This window comes from Gracilinanus agilis, chromosome 5 (genome assembly GCF_016433145.1).
Source record: "Gracilinanus agilis isolate LMUSP501 chromosome 5, AgileGrace, whole genome shotgun sequence".
NCBI classification, from domain to species: domain Eukaryota; kingdom Metazoa; phylum Chordata; class Mammalia; order Didelphimorphia; family Didelphidae; genus Gracilinanus; species Gracilinanus agilis.
This window is the reverse complement of record NC_058134.1, coordinates 51,128,165-51,145,795: the sequence shown is the minus strand read 5'-3', so window position 1 is coordinate 51,145,795 and position 17,631 is coordinate 51,128,165.

Genomic DNA, 17,631 nt, shown 5'->3' with positions numbered 1-17,631 from the left:
GAAGGAAGGAAGGAAGGAAGGAAGGAAGGAAGGAGGAAGGAAGGAAGGAAGGAAGGAAGGAAGGAAGGAAGGAAGGAAGGAAGGAAGGAAAGGAAGGAAAGGAAGGAAAGGAAAGGAGGAAGGAGAAGCTGAATTTTGTAAGGTGAATTTTGAAGATGGTGAGGGAATAGGATTTCTAGAAGGCCATTCAAAGTTAAGGAAATAATATTTACAAGAGCATAGTAATAGAAAATAAACTAATCATGTATCTGAAAAAAACTACACAGATTCCTTGATTTGAACAAAAAGTGCTACTGTCAACTCTTGAACAGGAAAATAATAAAGTAAAATTATATTTGAAGATGACTTTAACAGGAATATATAGAATATGGTGGGATCCAAAAAGAATAGAAGACCAGCTAGCAACATATAGTACCATAGGCATCATGATATATCATCCAAAGATCTTACCTTAGAGTCAAGAAAGACCTGAGTTCAAATTTGACATCTGATACCAATTAGCTCTGTGAGCAAGTCACATAATGTCTTGATCTTGTTAGTAAATCTGTTGACATTTTAAGCACCTATTTTGTACCTGGCAATGTGATAAGGGTTATGGATACAAAGGAAGGTGGAAGACAGTCCTTTGGTCCTACCAGGGGGTTCACAGTTTCCTCATCTACAAAATGAGGATAAGAAGAGTCCCTACCTCTCAGAGTTTTGTGAGGATTAAATAAGATAATGTGCATAAAGTGGTTTGTAAACCTTAAAGCACTATTTTAAGTATCATTTATGATTGTAGTTTCTGTTATTATCAATAGTCCAAGCATTATATTGATGGTATTGTGTGGAAAGAGAAAAGGGAAGATAGAGAGATCTTTAAAATGTTGCAAAAGAATAATCGGTACAAGGAAAGTCAACCAAGAGGCACTGAGGAGACAAAGACAGAAATTACAAAGTCCCCACCTTCAAGAGTTTTCATTCTATCATGGCAGACAAAATGTACATAATGTAACTTTATATAAAACATGTAAAATATAAGTTAATTTGATCAGGCAGAACCAGCAGCTCGAGCTTCAGAAAAGGCATCAATGAATGAATGATACTGAATGAATTCAGTTTGGGCTTGGTCCCCCCCGTAACCTTGTGGTAGCAATTTTCAGGTATTGGGGAGCAGAAGCAGCCTTCTACAACTCACAGAGCTATCTCCTTGCTCTGAACTCCTCCTCTGTTCCACTTGATATTTAATTATATAATAGCTTGTATGGTTCTTTTTTACCTATTTTCCATGTCATATCCTCCAAATGATTGTAAACCTTTTAGGGCAGAGAAGAACTTCTGTTATACTCCCTGGATGTCCCATTGCCCTTAGAATGGTATTCTGCATAAAGTATGTATTTAATAATCCTCTGTATATGGCAGAAAAGGAAAGCTAAGAGGAAAAAGCTTTGAGTGGGAGGAACAGAGAGAGAGAGACAGAGATAGACAGACGTACAGAGAACATTTATTAAGCACATCCTTTTGTCCCAGGTCCTATACCAGCTGCTCAGAATATAGATACACGCAATAGAATGGAGTGTAGGATACCTCAACTGAGAGGTTCAGATTAGGGAAGACTAAGAAGAGATCATAAAATCCTGGATTAACTCTTAGATTAAAAGTTATCAATTGTGCATCAGCTAAGGGGGGTTTAGGGGTGCTTGGGGGAGAGGGAAAGAACATGAAATATGTAACTAGGGGAAAGTATTCAAAATTAAAAATAAAAAAAAAGTTATCCAGGCCAGCCCTCTCATTTAACAGATATTAGAAACTGAGACCCCAGTGACTTACCCAAAGTGACAGGGGCAGGATTCCAACCCAATTCCTCTCTCTCCAAATTGAGCATTTAATCAAGACTTAGTGTCACAAACTGATTGATGTTGAATTTTCCTTAAACATTTTATTATATATTATTTTTAAAAATTGATCTCTCAGCCTCATTTTACAGCCTGTTAGAAAGGTAAACTAAATAAGACACAGATTACCTCATCAAGAATAATGTGTCTCCATTCTCTCTTCTGTCATGGCAGGGACATTTTAGATGTTTCAATCACCTAGTTATAAGTCAGGACCTCAAGCCATTATTTAGTTCAGATGTAGGAAAGAACCTTAACTACTCCAGGAAATAAAAATTAAAAATGGGAAACACAATGCCAAAAAAAAAATCTTTCCAAGTCGAATTAATTAATCCATAACACTGAGCCCCCCTAAAGGCCTTATTTAAATGTAATTTCACTGTGAGTGAGACGCTTTAGGAGCCTATATTAAAACTGAAGGGAGAAAGAATAATTTTTAGTTTTTGACACATAATTTTAATAATTTCAGGATAAAAATGATCAACTTTTATATCATCATTTCCGTCAACTTCACCATTTGTTTTAAATAAAATTTGTAACATCCTTATTCCCTATGAAATTTCATTAAGTTCACTCTCTCTGAAAATACCTGAGATTTTAACACGGAAACTCATTTTTAAAACATATTTAAGACGTTGGTTAGCATTGGCCACACGCAGTTGATATTATTATTTAACATCGCCTTTAGCATGAAAACCGCACTGGATGCCTTTCTAAAGAGAAATGTGTGTCAGTCTCAGTAATTCTGCCCAGTTGGAATATCTATAGGCCACTCTCACTTATCTAGAAGGGTCAGAGAAATCTAGAGTTGAATCTTTTATGAGGTACTTCATAGCCTTGTGACCCTGGACAGACATACTTAAGTTCTCCCAAGCCCAGATTCCTAGAATGGAAAGTGTTAAATGTTAAGACTGTGATAATAATATCTACACCCCTCATCTGGCAGAGTTGTTGAATCAAATTAGATTTAATTGCTGTCAGTTATCATGATGAAGATGGAGAATGGCAGACCAGATCTGTGTTTTTATCTCTGTAGGGAAAGACTGGTGAGGACATTTCCTCTATTACTGCAGATTAGAGGATGGTCTATAACTTGGGGTCTCAGACCAAGAATTTCAGTGACTCCCCCCCCCTAGTCACATAAATATTCTAGTATATGTCAGAAGAAGGTCTTGAATCCAGATTTTATGGACTCTCAGAACTCCATCTGTATCCATTTCGCCACATTTTTCTTCTCTAATCTCCAAGTCATTTTTGCTTGACTTTAGAATGTTTTACATAATTATTGGGTTTTGTTTCTTTATTGTGGTGATGACTTTACCTGGATTTTACTTACATTAATATTAAAATTAGTTTGTTCTCCTCGATCATAAACTAATTAATATCTGAAAAAGTGAAATCAACATGACTTAAAATTTGCCATGGGGAATACACAAAGTGGATAATTCACATATGGTTGATTGAAAGTATTCTGTTTAGAATTATCCAAAAAAAAAATGAGAAGGAAATAGGTACGGTTGGGATTGGCTGACATGAGATACTTATTCACTCCCAATTCATTTAGAGACACTGAAATTTTGTGGTAAACTGAAGGCAAGATGATTTAAACCTTCTTGGAGAAAGTATATCTTAGAGATTTGAATTCTGAGGTCAAGGAATCTGGCCCCTGCTGACCTACTTTAATAAAATAATGGCTTCCTTCTATGGAAAGTCAGAGACTGGTTGAGAATCCTGTATTTATTTGTTTATTTGGTATTTTAACCTTAAAATATGTAATAAATAATACCAGAAAGCCTCATGGAAGAATGGGGCAACTAGATGGCACAAAAGAAGGAACACCAAGCTAGGAATTAAGAATATTCATCTTCATGAGTTCAAATCTGGCCTCAGGCTGTGGGTGAGTCACTTAATTTTGTTTTCCTCAATTTCCTCATCTGTAAAATGAGATAGAGAAGGAAAGGGCAAACCATTACAGTGTCTCTGCCAAGAAAACTCCAAATACAGAGACCCATGGAACCTGCTCTTTTGCAGATTTTCTCTTGACTGAATAAGGTTTCTTTCTAAGTTTATTGAGTACCACACTGTGCAAATGAAACTTACTATCTCTTTTAGATTGCTCAAAATGTGAATTGGTTAGTCAAGTAAGACTAAACCAGACTTAAAAGTTCACTGGAATTTATTATCTTGTGCCTACAAGCTGCTCTGTTCTAACTATGTCTCATGGTAATTAGTAATGATAAGATTAAATATTGCCAACTCTGTTTTTATAAACATTATCTTCAGTTTTAGAATCAATAAGTATTGTTTCCAAAGCAAAAGAGCAGTAAGGGCTAGGCAATTGGGGTTAAGGCCAAGCTCTCTATCCTCTCAGCTTCCTAGCTGCCCCTCCAACATAGTATTTTTTTTATTTTTTTTTTAATTTTAAACCCTTAACTTCTGTGTATTGACTTATAGGTGGAAGATTGGCAAGGGTAGGCAATGGGGGTCAAGTGACTTGCCCAGGGTCACACAGCTGGGAAGTGTCTGAGGCCAGATTTGAACCTAGGACCTCCTGTCTCTAGGCTTGGCTCTCAATCCACTGAGCTACCAAGCTGCCCCCCCCAACATAGTATTTTAAAAATTAATAACTCTCCAAAAAAGATGGTTTACATTTTCAAACAATGCTGTTTGTTAGTCTGGGATCACCTGCTTCAAATCGGATCAGTTGTGTCCAGCTCTAAGGTAAAGAAACATAGAGGGAAGCTGGATTTCTCAGTGGAATGAGAGCCAAACCTGGAGACAAGAGTTCTTGAATTCAGATCTGACCTCAGACACTTCCTAGTTGTGTGACCTTGGGCAAGTCACTTAATCCCTGTTACCTAGCCCTTACTACTCTTCTTCCTTGGAACCAAAACTCACTATTGATTCCAAGACAGAAGGGAAGAGGAAAGAAAGAAAGAAAGAAAGAAAGAAAGAAAGAAAGAAAGAAAGAAAGAAAGAAAGAAAGAGAGAGAGAGAGAGAGACAGAGAGACAGAGAGACAGAGAGACAGAGAGAGGAAGAAACGAATAAACGTATATAACCAACTTTTTGTTATTAAAAGGAAGTAGAAGAAATAGCATCCTAAATCAGACTATTGACTCATCTAGTAAAGCAATTTTGTGGGAGATCATGACTGTCCTCTCCAAGGTCAATCTCAAAAGGCTTGGGGTTTTCCTGAAGGTCCTGAACTTAATAAATTATCTCTGGTCCACGCATATTTCTCTATTATTTTCTTGAATCCATTTAAATTCTCAGCCTATGCCAATGTTTGTGTTGATAGACCCAAGAGATAAGTTTACAATCAGGGGTACCTAGTGTATGTGCTTATATTCTCCCTAAAACTATATCTTTTTACATTGCAATAAGTGCCTCCTGGTATACTAAGACCAAATCTAGGGTCACCTGATCCATTCCCTTTATAATTTTATAAACTTCTGGGATAACCCTTTATCTTGGAGAGTCTTTATTTGGTCGCTTCCTAGAAAGATGCTCTGTATCCTCTTTAGAGAAATGCTCTTTATCCTATATGAGATCTATAGGATATATGTCTTCCCCTGATTTCAGTTGCCTTTCTCTGATCTTTTTAGGACTCTGTGATTTCTTCCTTTGAGGTATAGTGACCCAAACTGCACAAATCATGGTGTTTTTTCCCCCAGAGCAGAATAATTTATTTCATGTATGCTTCATGATCATACCCAGCACTTCATTGCCCTTTGTGGGCAAAGCAATCCCTTAAGCGAAGGCTCTTTCTCTAGAGGCAAACCCATCTACATCATTGCCTTAAACTATAGTGACAGTTCAGAGTCAGTCATCTTGGTCACCACGTTGGATTTTGCCTTTAATGTCCACCTTTACAGATTGCCACTCTCCCGGCCCCCTTCATGAGATCCTTCTAGTTTCTTTCTACATAGCACAAAAAATGGCAGAATTGAAAGGTACTATAGCGATTATTTGAGCTAGCTTCTTCATTTGTAAGAGAAGGAAACTGAGACCAGCTGGGCATTTCATTATTTGAAAGATCCTAAATGACAGTTGCAAACCTGGAAATTTCACTAGCATTCTTCCACCTCATTTCTAAAAATAATACAGCAAGCTAGCCAGCTCTGATCCCTCTGGGGCCCTCACTATTAACATTCCTGAATTAGAGAAGTGTTATCTGTACCCTTTATTTCCTGTCTTTAATCCAGTTCTCTAGCTAAAGAAGGAAAAAATAAAAAACCAGCAATCCTACCCCTACTCCCCAATCCCATGTTAACTCTTAAAAAAAATCCTTTGATGCAAAACCTTGTTAAGTGCTTTTTGAAACTTTAAATAAATTATGCCCGCTGCTTGTTTACCCTATCTAAGAACTCCAGAAGATTAGTAAGACATGATTTCTTCTTAAACAAACCATGTTGCTTTCCCCCAATAGGTTGTGGTGCATGTGTAATAATGGTCTTACCCTTTAATAGACATTCTACTGAGTTTACAAGATTGTAAAGTGAGATTATAGGTCCCAATGTCTCCTCAAAGAGGAGAATAGCAACCATTTTTTAGGGACATAAACCATTTTTTCTTTAAATTTCATGATTTTCCGCAAATTCTCTTATAAATAGGAAGTAGGTACTCCTTACTTACCAAAATAACCCAGGTACTGCAAGATCTCTGGTAACTACAGTTCTTTGGGAGCTGGCATCAAAACACATTATGTTTCCTTTTGACTGATTTGCAGTCCTAATTATGGGATTTTGAAAATGTATTCAAATTACTATCCCCTAAGACCCAAGTATCTAGATCCATAGAGAATTAGCCTTGGAGCCTACGAGGAAACAGAGCAAAGGAGATGCAGAATTAAGTGTGGATAGTAGCTACTCTGTGAAGTAGACATTAGATATACCAACAATCTGAGGGCATATTTATAGGAAATCAGCCATCTCTGGACTCAAGAGGAAGGAATAGTACTAACTGCCCCATGACACTTTGGAACAGAAAGACATATTTGCTTGCAAGCATTCCCTTCTTTTCACTTCTTCCCTGTCTTGAACCTTTCTTCTGGCAGCAATTATGAGAAACTTTCAGGAAAGGAAGAAAGGGAAGGAAAGAAGGGAGAAAGGAAGGAAGGAAGAGGAGAGAGGAAGGAAGGAAGAGAAAGAGAGAGGGAGGAAGGGAAAAAGGGAAAGAGTAAAGGAAGGAAAGAAAGTAGGGAGGAAGAAAGGAAAGAAGTAAGGATGAAAAAAGAAAAAAAAAAACACCATGATCTATCACAGTAGAAAGCAATGACTCCCTTCCAGGTAGACTTGTTGGGTCCAGGAATCACCAGATGAAACAGAGTTCAGAAATATATACATTCAGTATAGAGGCATAAAGCTTCCTTATATCTTACGCTTCCTTAAATAGAATTGGCAGGTAAATAAAGTCTCCCCAAAATCTTAGTCCAGCACTTGAAGTTTAAAGTTGCCTTCAGACATTTGGGGCACCTTGTACAAAAGTTAGGGTTAAAATACAGAATGGAACTTTCTTGGAGGCACAGGCTGGTTTGTTTTGTTTTATCTGTTTTGTTTTGTTTTTTTTTTGTTTTTGTCTCCTTATTTCCTAGGGCAGTGCCATACACATAGTTGGTACTAACTAAAGTTTTTTGGATTAGATTGAAGGGCTAGATAACCTGACTAGCTTTTGGATATGGTATGGATTATTTATATACATTCATTAACCAGTAAGAAAACACGTGTTGATGGCTGAAAACACAGTAAGTTTATAGAATAATATGTATTCTTCAGAAGCCCTCCAATCTATCATCTATCTATATTTTCTTGAGATCTCTTATTTTCAGAGTCAAACTTTTTTTCTCTTCCGGAAAACATCACAATGTACTTTCCCCCCATTCCTTCTTTGCCCTTGAAATCACCTCCCTCATCCCCCTTCTCCACTCTCTCCCTGGTCCTCCCCTCTCAGCCCTCACACATGTGGACAAGCACAAGGGATTGTAAAGGAGAGGATATTCCGATAGGTTAGCAGCCTTTGCTCTGTCCATTCACATGCGTCGAATGCATAAAATGTTAATAGTCTTTAGGAGAACATATGTTACAACTTGAATATCTTGTCAAACAGACTCTAATCTGTTCGCAATTTCAGACCTGACAAAAGCTCATTCCTTGGCTGTGTATCTGTCTCCGCAGTTCAGTCCATTCTATCCTACCCTGTATTGAGAGCATGACGCCATTCACTAGCATCCTTCCTTGGCTTTATTAGCAAAGGCTAATAAGGCTGGCGGTTTACTGCTTTATATTAGTGTTAACAAATGTTGTTAAATGGAATTAAATTTGCAGTCTGGAATGCTCTCTTGTCACTATCATTTTGCTCCCTCCTTTTTTTTCCCCCCCAATGACCCCAAGCATCTAGATCTATAATGAAAAAAAAAATTGATTGACTCATAGAGTAGGAGATTGCAATGTAGTGATTTCACGCTCAGTTGTTGGCTAACAAGGCGCCATAGTTTTTATTTAGTGAGGCCCAGTTGCAAAAGATGAAGAATTGTGTAGGGCCCAGCTGCCAAGGCTACGGAGCAAGTAGCTTAAAGGGCTTCGGGGTTCCAAGCGTGAGGGGAATTGTCTCTTCCCAGCAGGTAAGGAATAGATCTAGACAGGAGCTGTCGTATGAAAGATGCTGACTGGCCTGGGTAATTCATAAATCCCCCAAATTACAACATTCTCCTCTCATCAGGAAATGGAGGAGACACTTAGCTAGATCATTAACCCTTTATTCTGCAGACAACCACTGGATTTGTCCTGCCCAATGGTAACAAGTCAATCTAACCATTGGTGGGTTAAAGTGGAATTTATAAAGTCCCAGATTTATAAGGACTCTTTCTTAAGACATTCTAGAATGGCATCTTTTTTTTAATGCTCCTTGTCAAATTGGTAGCACATGAGTTGATAATAAAACCCATTCATTCTTCTTACCATCACATTCCATGTTGGTGGTGGGAGTGTTTTGTTTTGTTTTTTAGAAAACGAGTAATTCTTATATATGTCTGCCAAACAGAATTTTTTTGACAATTCTGTAGAGTTGGGGGTTTGGGTCTAGTTTTAATGTTTAAGCAATAATAGTTTCATTTTATTGTGTTATTACTGAAATATGTACACTTAAAAAAACCTAATATATAATTAAATCCTCATTAATTTAAGCTTTACTAATGCAGAATTTGTGATCATTCTGACAGGACCTGGGCAGAAGTCTGTCTTTGAATTATTTATGACAAAGTCACTTACTAAGCAAATAATGAGTATGAAAATGATCACAAGGGGGCAATGTTTAGACTTTTATTTGAGAGAACTAATTTTTAAAGGCATATTAGAAATGCCACTTATATAGAGGAGTATCTATATAGTTGTTAGAGAGGACAGGGCTAGAAGTTTGAATCCTGCCTCAGTCTCTTAGAACAAGTCACTTAACCACTCTGGTCTTCTGGTTCCTCATCTATAAAAATGAAGAGTTTGGATTCAGTGACTTTGAAGGTCCTTTACAGTTCTAAATCTGTATTAGCCTATCACCCACCTATTAGTTTATAAAATCCACAATGACAGCAGGGATGCTATTTTTTAATATTTGCCCCTTCCCCAGTCCCTAGCACAGTTGGGACTACAGAGTTTGCTAAATAAATTAATAGACACATAGAATGGGAGGATTCCATTCCCCTAAAGAGAAATCACCTGCGTATTTACATTGCATCAGGTCCTAAACAAACCTCTGTTTATCGTTTCCATAACCCACTGATTGAAAGTAACAATACCATGTATTGGTTCCAAGTAGTTAAGGGCTAAACAATGGGGGGTTAAGTGACTTGCCCAAGGTCACATAGCTAGGAAGTATCTGAGGGCAGATTTGAACTCAGGACCTCCCCATCTCTAGGGCCAGTGCCCAATCCACTGAACCACTTAGTTGCCCCCTAAAATGCATTCTTTTGAGTAATTTAGACATTGAGTAATTCAAATTGATCTACTGGCCAGATCGATAGCTTCTTGCTCGGCAGAGACAATGTTCGGTGGCTATTTCTAATGCTTGACATGTTAAGGAAGGTTTTTCATTCTGTTTTTTAGTTCTGGTCCTAATCAGAGGTTCATTTCTTACTTTCAAGGCAATCAAATCTCTGCTTTTGTTGTTAATAAATCTCTCTGGATTCTGAGCATCCTTCACTACACATCTATGATGAATACTTTTAAGGGAAGATTGTTACACAAAGGATAACAGGATCATAATGATTTGATTTTATTGTTGTATTTGTTTTGCTGCTAAAGAGATATTTCAAGGTTCAGTTGTTGAGTTTCTTTTTTCCTACTTTGGGACAGGTGAATGATATTCCCAGGACCAAGGTTAGTCATATTCAATAATGCATAACAATACGAAGTTTCTACATATGCCTTCTCAGAGACAAATAGCATTTTAGAACCAGAAGGGACTTTGTGTCCAATTTTTTCATTTTAGAGCTTAGAAAAGCAAGAATCAGGCAAATTCTTTGATATGCCCCGAGTAGGAAATAAATACCTAAACTCGTAGCTCCCAGTGCAATGTTTTTCTCACTGAGCTGTACTGTAGCATCTTTATTTCATGTATTTCTTCAATATGTTTTTCATATCAACATCAGAAATCACGTGGCATATAATACACCTAAAATACTTCAAAAATACATTTTATATTGAGCCTATAGGTTATTCATGGGTTGAATTACACAGAATCTTTAAGAATGCCCAAGTGATCCCCAATATAAAATCTATCTTTTAAACACCAACATTCTTTTGGCGATATTATATAGCTAAAAAGTATGAAATTCCATCTTCACCAAAGCGTCGAAATTGGAGGTGAACGAAAGGGCAGTGGTGCTGAGGAAGGTGAATGTAAGAAGATGTATGTAGAGTTGAATAAAAGATATGATCTGGAAGGTAATTAGGCTAGACCTGTATCAGGATTCAGGAATAAAAATAGTCTAAGGGCTATAACGTTGCCCATGGAGCATACATACATCATGTAGGGAAGGTTTCCTGGAGGACATAAGCAAGAATCATGCCACATGAGAAGGGATGGATAGGTTTCACACTTGAAAGGGGACCCTTTTTCATAATATCATGGTAGATCTGTTGAAGTGAATAGATTTCATCTACTGGTACTCGATACCATATAAACCGCAAAAATATTTTCTTTCAAAAGGGAAAGCCCATTCATCATAAATTATATCCCTGAAACAGGAAAATTATTTTTTAATTCCATTTATTTTTGCACCAATGGAGATAGGCTTCTTAATCAATCTGAATCTCCAAACACTACTACATTCATGAAAAGCCTGTATAATAAAACAATAATTTGGCCCAGGGAGGAAGGAGGGAAGTTGGTTCTTTTCACCAATATTAGCATTATAGTGGAATTCTGTAGGGCACGTCTTCATTTCTTGATTTTTCCCAACAATTTCAAGAGTATAATTTTTACAATAGAAAAAAAAATGAACTGTGAATTGGAGCTCATTGTGTTCCATTCTACTATAAAATACAGAGAAGGAAATATTTCCCTTTACTCCTTCCATTTTTTACCTTCTTCATCTAGACTTTCATTAGATGAATGAAAGCGTCTCGTGGCAGCTACATATCCAGGCTGCATACCTGCTGAGAGAGGGATGCCTAGGTTGGACGGCTCACGAGTAAAGCCATGTCCCTCAGAAGTTGCTTAAATGAGACCACTACGTAGAAGGCAGGGTGGTGTCATGGAGGAAGCAATGGGCTTGAAGTCAAAAGACCTGACCTCAAGTCTGGGACTGTATATGATCTTGGCCAACTCACTTAACCCTTTGGGACCTCAGTTTCCTCATTTGTAAAACGAGGGGGTTGGACGAGATGATTCCTAAGATCTCTCACACCTTTGTGGCAGACTCAAGGGCAGCAGTCTCACAAATCTGTATAGTTCCTGACAAATCAATCCTTGCTCCTCACCTGTTCTAACTTAACCCTTTGTCAGCAGTGCAAATTCTGTGTAAATATTGTATGGAATCAAAGAGGATCTCCCCCCACCCCCCAATACAATTTTTATTATAAGCCCCAAAATACACATAAATAAAATCTGAATCAACCCTCAAATGAAACAACAAATTCCAAATCGTTTGCCTTTTGGATCTTAAAAATTCTATAATCCTTGGCAAAATAACAACAATGACTTTGTTCCATCTCTTTTCCTTCTACATATGCTTGTCTGCAGTATAGCATAGCAAATAGGGTGCTAAATGTGGAATCCAAAAATCTGGGCTTAAATCCTGCCTTTGCCAACTGCTATCTATATGATCTTGGGCAAGTCTTCTTGTTTTTAAAATGAATGGGATTGAACTAGATGAACTCTACAGGTCCTTCCAGCTTTAAATCTGTGATCTTAAGATTATTTTAAAAATATGTATGCGTATGTGTGTTTCTGTGTCGTGTTGTGTTGCAGATATTGTTCTAATTCTGCTCCCTGTGGTTTAGACTAATTCTCTTGATTTCCTTGCAGTATGATCCTCCAGCCAAGAGATCATTTTCTATCTTTAGCTTCAATAATATTCAAAATATCGTCACTATGAATAGAGCCAGTGTTAGTCTTCTGCCTTGAGTATATTACTGTTTGGAGGAAGATGTGATCTCAGTGAGTGTAGTGAAGAGCCCAAAATAATGGTGGTTAGGACAAATATATGAAGTGGAAAATATCTATGATGTGGATACACCAAGTTGAAGCCAGCCCCTCATATTATTTAAAACCAAAATGGCAAGTTCAGAATTATGATACTCCTAATGCCAGCCTTAGTTTGCTTGGATGACTACACACAAAGTACTTAAAGTTTCCTAGTGTGGTCATACCCTCCCCTAAAGCCCTTTACAAAATTGCTATCCAACATATATCATTTACAACTGTAATCTATTAGGAGTCCTCATTTCCTTTTGGACCTTGCAGAAACATGCTTTTTTTGGAAATATGGAGTTAGAAAAATTAAAATGACTGTCATCAATTATATTCTTTCATTTTAAAAGAAGCATCAATAAATTCATTATCTGGTATAAATTTATAATGTGTGGAATTATAACAATCAGATTTCCATTTCACTTTATTTTGCAGATTAATTTCCATGTTGAATGACCCTAGGCAAGTCTCTAAACCTTTCAGTATCTCTGGGAAATGCATGAGAGATTCCTAGCCTTTTTGGTGTGTCATGCATCCATTTGGCAGTGCAATGAATCCTATGGACCTCTTCTCAGTATATCTTCAAATGCCTAAAATTAAGTACCTAGGAATTCAGTAGAAACCATTTTATTGAAATAAAGTTGTCAACATATTTTAAAATTCTCAGACTCTAGATTAAGAACTCTGCCCTAGGACTATAAGTTGCAGACTAGCTATTGATTTACATGATTAGAGAAAGAGCTCCCTAGACCAATGAAATCATAGTTCTAGTTCAAAAACAAAGTTGATGTCAACTTGTAAGCATTTCTAAGCATTACATACCCAAGCGATCCACTGAAATTTTACCTAAACTGCATAATTTAGTAAAATTTAACCCACTGTCATGCTCTTGCCATGGTCTACTGATGCCTCAAGTGAAAATTATTTCCAAGATTCAACAAATTTTACTTCCATTATCTCCTGAGATTGTGAACTTCCAAAATAATTTATACGGTATGAAAAGGAACTTAAAGTTATTTTTATATCTCAAATATGTCTAGTTGACTTTATACTTTTATTCTTAGGACAGTCTTCTTTCTCTCCTGCACTTCTCAGTGCATGTAGTTGTACCTAAAGGATTTTAGATGGCTATTATTATTCAGAGAACTTCAGCTGTGGTTTCGAACTAGGACTTTGGAGGCAAGTGGAAATCATGCCTGAATGTCTAGTAGATAGGAATGATGCGGCTTATTCTTCTTGTTTGGACTGGCAGGTAGGGTTTAGCCCTAGGCAAAAACTCTGTTAGTCCTTTTTTCTCCTATCAAAACTTCTTCCCTAATGCCAAGAAGGCTGCTCAGGGATTTCCATTGCTCTTCCCCACTCAGTCTGACCTATCACAGAAAATTTTCCCCAAACTCCAGGCCTTACCCTCTCCTCTCCTTTTTGTTAAAATTAGCTTTTCCAGTGTAAAGCTAGCAATCTCTTGCTAGAGATAGATAGATAGATAGATAGATAGATAGATAGATAGATAGATAGATAGATAGATAGATAGATAGATCCATAGATCCATAGATCCATAGATAGATAGATAGATAGACAGACAGATAGATAGATAGATCCATAGTTAGATAGATAGATAGATAGATAGATAGATAGATAGATAGATAGATAGATAGATAGATAGATCCTCTGACAGATAGATAGACAGATAGGTAGATAGATAGATAGATAGATAGATAGATAGATAGATAGATGATAGATCCTCTGACAAATAGATAGACAGATAGGTAGAGAGAGAGAGATAGATAGATCCTCAGATAGATAGACAGATAGGTAGGTAGATAGATAGACAAACAGACAGACAGACAGACAGACAGACAGATAGATAGATAGATAGATAGATAGATCCTCTGACAGATAGACAGATAGGTAGGTAGATAGACAGACAGACAGACAGACAGACAAATAGATATTTCTTGCTAGATTAGATAGATATAAACACATATATACACACATATACATAAATACTGACTGGCATACATGTATATGTATATATATACATATATATATATATTTGTATTTCTTATCATGAACTTGATCACCAACAAATACAAACTGTTGTATAAAAGAACATAAAGGTGGTTGAGTTAAGAAACTGTAAGTTTCTCTTCTGTACAGGTTTTTTTTTTAAGAAATTATAGACACATATATGTAGTGTATATATAATTTATCAAGGTGATAACAAAATTGCTGTGTATATTCCTCTCTGAATTTCTTTTTGTTTTTGCATTTGTAAAAATGTTTTATTCATGCTTATTTTCTCATTATCTCTTCTTTCGCACTAATCCACCCAGAAGCCCTCCTTTTTAACAAAATATTTAGGCAAGTAAAAGAAATCAACACATTGACTATATCTGAGAATGCATACCTTATTCCACACCTCTGGTCCATTACCTCTCTGCTTTCTAAGGGATTAGCTGCTCCAATTGATTTATCTGTAGTTTATTAGCAGAAACTAATAACTAGTATTACTGCTTCCTGGAAATACACATGCAAACAAATTGCATTTCCTCAGGGACCTTCTAGGGATTCCATCACATTGGGGGAAAAACAATAGCTTGGAAATCTCGTGGCCAAAGTTCTCTCTTCTGGTCTATATTAAGCAGGTCTTTTCCATCACTGTGCTCTAGCTTCATGACCGGTAAGATAAAATAAAAATAAGAGGGTGTTTGTGTGTGAGTATGTGTATATACATATGTATTTATATGTGGATATGTATATATATATATGAGATATATATATATATAATTTTTAAAACTGATTTAAGTTTTAAAATTTTTTAAAATCTTAATTCAAGTTTTTAAAACTGAATTCAAGGCCTGGCTCATGTTCTATCTCTCACGTAATCTTTTCATACTTTACTAATTCACATTGATCTTGTCCTCAAAAGCTTTCTAATAATGCATGGATCATAAAACTTAAGAACTAGAAAGGACCTAATAGACTGATATATGAATTATGAAACATTAGAAAGCTTTTGTGGAATCTGACCCACCAGCAAATAGGGTATGTATCAAATTCTTATTGTCTAAGACTGTAATGAAACAAAAAGGTAAAGGATATACGTCGTGCCCTTAATTGAAGAGTCAAGACAACCCCCTCAAAAACCTGGTGATCTATTAAAGTTTTAGTGAAGTTCAAAACTGTGCTTGAATTCCAAGACTGGAATGCACAGTTTTTCAGTTAGATGGACAAAATTTTAAGGGCTTCCTAACTAATGATAGCTTGCAAGGTTTTTATATGTTATTTCCTTAGACCCTCATAATGACTATGTGAGGTAGGGGATATTATTATGTCTCTTGAGGAAGCCCAGGCTTAGAGAGATTCAGTGACATGCCCAAGGTCATATAGCTAAGTGTCCAAGGCAGGATTTAAACTCAGGTCACCCTTACTCCAAGTATCGTGCTTTTTCTATCATGCTACCTAGTTGCCTGCGAGAAGTAAGAAAGCAGAAACAGTGAGTGAAAGTGACTTTTTCAAGGGAAGTGTTGATCAAGAGAAGAAAGAGGGCATTTATAACTTGAGAGAAACTTTGGTTTGTTGGGGAGCTGCTTTTTATAATAGGGGAGAGTTTGAATTTGTTTATAGGCAAAAAGCTAATTATCAAGGGGGAAGAGAGAAGACAGGAGATTTTTGTTTGGTTGCTATGGAGGATTTTTATTGGGGAGAAGTTAGATATAAAGTTGTTTGGGTGGGAATAGATCCAAATCATGGACAGCTGGACATTTTTAAAAACAAAACAAAAAAAAGGATGGGGGTTTTTTATTTATGTTTTTTAAGAGCAGGACAGTAGATTGTTGTTTGGTTCTACAGAGTGCTGTACAGTTAGAGAAGGAAACCAGTGCATTGGAGGAAGGGAGGGAACAAAAGGAAAAATGGCAACCATACTCATAGAGCAGAGAGAGCATCCAGCTCAAAAGGGAGCAAGAAAGAGCCTCAATGAACAAATGAAGTGGGAACACAGAAGAACGGGGAGGTAATCATGAGAAAAAGCCCAAAGGACTCAAGAAGAATGAGGTGGATGAGTGAATCGCTGGAGAGTTTGGTAATAAATGCATGGAGAGGAAAACAGCTGGAAATCAGGCAGAAAGGAAAGCAGTTGAGTGACCCTTCCTGCTACAATTCAACTTTCCTTCAATAAACCAGTGAGAAAAGGAAGGACTCAAAAGACTGAAATGGGAAGGGGGAATTTTAGACTTCATACAGTAAACCATAGGGAAGTATTGGTACATTCTGGAGCAGGATGAAAATGGTATTTGGGGAAGATGAATTTGGCATCAGCCCTTAAAATGCACTGGCTTGGAAAGAGGTTGGAGGCAAGAGATCAATTAGGTGAATCAGGAAAGCATGGAGCCATTGTTGGCCAGGGAAAGAGAAAGTATCAGTAATCTGAATATGAAGAGGTGAAAATATAGACTAAGATGCTGTCTGGGGGAAGAAGGACAGGACAACTTTGAGAAACACATTCCAAGAAAAAATGACTTCGGTGCTTGATGATATACCGTTCCTTGAATTCAGTCAAAGGAGAGAATGGAGTCTAAAGTGACGAGTTCTGGGCTGGGAAGAATCAGTGATGGGCATGGAGAAACTGAAGAAAAGTGGCTTTCATAAGGGAAATGACTCTGGTCAGGGACATAGTTAAATGTGGGGCATCCAGGCAGAGATGTCCTAGAGGAAGTTGTGAGTAAGGCATGTAGATGTGAAAGTTAGCAAAAGTGAAAAATAAAACTATCAGCCTGGATGAGGGTTGAGAAAGTGGAACTAAGGATCCAAGATTGAGCCTAGGAGATACCTGGATTTAGGGTGAAGGTGGAAGAAGCAGAGCCAGCAAAAGAAACAGAGGAAGAGAAGGTAAAGGGGTAATCAAGAGGGTATAGTGAACTACCAAAGACCCTTTCAAAAAGGAGGTCTGCAGTTTAGGACTTAGAATAAAAATTCAATTCAATTCATATTAAAAATAAGTAAATAAAAGCTACAAAACATGCCGAGAGAGACAGACAGATAGAGAGAAGTGGGGAAGGAAGAGAGACTGA